A 1733-nucleotide genomic window follows, 5' to 3' on the forward strand; every position below is an offset into this window, starting at 1 on the left:
AATTTACCTAGAATGCACCGAGGGTCAACATATTAGGGTGACTAAGCAAATAATAGAATTCAGTGAATTATTTATCAAACATTATCGTTAGAGACAGTTTAATTAAGTATTGAAACACTTCAAATTGTGTTTTTCAGTTAGCAAAGACTCAGGAAAAGGGAAGGAAACACTGAATCAAGACCAGGAGACAGTTATCAGAGGTTTGTGCACAACAACTATTTCTTTTGAATTTTTCAATTGAAATGAATTATGACTATTTGTACATTATTGTTTTAAATTGTGGAAATGTGTTTGAATGGATATTTATCGCTTGAAAAGTACTGTAAATGGTTTGAAATTGTGAGAAATTGTTTAAATGATATTGATGGATACTTATTGATTGAAAAGCATTGGAAATGGTTTGAAACCACAGCTATCATGTATATTGATTGTATTCCTCGCTAGCTTATCTAGTGGGACGAATTGAATTCTCTCTCTGGCTGAAGTGTTGAGGTGTGTGCCTGTTGAGGACGAATTGGATGAGTACTCATATTTTTGCTAGCTAGCTATGTTATTCCTCATTAGTCATTGACTTTTGGGACGAATTGAATACCTCATTAGCCATCGGCTTTTGGGACGAATTGAACTTTGGAACATAATTAAGCTGTGTGTGGCTTATTGATATGTATTGTGAAATTGTGAAATGGAGTTTAAATGCTTATTGACATTCATTGTCTTTTGAATTTAACTATGTTTTGATTACTAAGATTTAATGTGATATTGTGTTAAATTCCTTATGACATTTATTATCTTGAATTTAACTATGGTTTTAAGTATCCACTATTTATATGATTTATGAATTGTGATTTAAAGTTGTATTTGGTAAATGTTGTGTACCACTGAGACATTGTCTCGTGATAGCTTTATTCTTTGTCGCAGGTAGATGACAGACGAGCGGCAGAACTAGGTCGCTAGTACATCCAGCGAGAGATTATCGAGTATAATGAGTATACCACATTTTGCATTTTTTACTGTAATATATGACCACTGTATGTACATAGTATTTTTGGTTTTGAGCAGTTATAAATTAAAATTGTACATTGAAGTTGTAAAATAAATTATGAGTTATTTTGACTTGTAAAAATTATATTATATTTCTTGTATCTCAATCTTTGAAAAATCACTGTGGATTTGAGTTGAGAAATATGTTGTGTTGAGAAATATATTGGAGTTGAGATTTGGAAATGTGTTGAAGTGCTTTTTATAGGTTTTTTGAAGAACTGTTTTATCCAAAATACAGATGGCACTCTGCCAAAATTTTTATAGAAATCCCAAATAATTTAAATGTGTTAGTTCTATCACTTCAGTTCAAAAAGGTTTTTAACACCTATAAATAGTGCTCACCACTGTAAAAGAAGTAAGAAATGTTTTTAAAATTCCTTGTAGTGTATTTGATGGGTTATCAGTAGACGGAGTTGATAATTCATTAGGTATACTACGGGATCATGTTATGCCTTACAGAGGGGTTGGGTGTGACATGTTTTAGTGGTATCAAAGCTAGTTTTTAAATTATGTTTTCACCTATTACTTGAATATTCTTTCTTCATAGTACAATTGCTCAATATCATTGTTTGATACATACAGTACATTACATTATAAATATGCACTAACGGGAGGAAATCTCCTTGTGTTATTTGTTCAGAAGGTCTAAGATCCTCGCATTGACCATGGAAGAGGGTGATCGTTCAGTCGAT

Source organism: Hevea brasiliensis, chromosome 4 (genome assembly GCF_030052815.1).
Source record: "Hevea brasiliensis isolate MT/VB/25A 57/8 chromosome 4, ASM3005281v1, whole genome shotgun sequence".
NCBI lineage: Eukaryota > Viridiplantae > Streptophyta > Magnoliopsida > Malpighiales > Euphorbiaceae > Hevea > Hevea brasiliensis.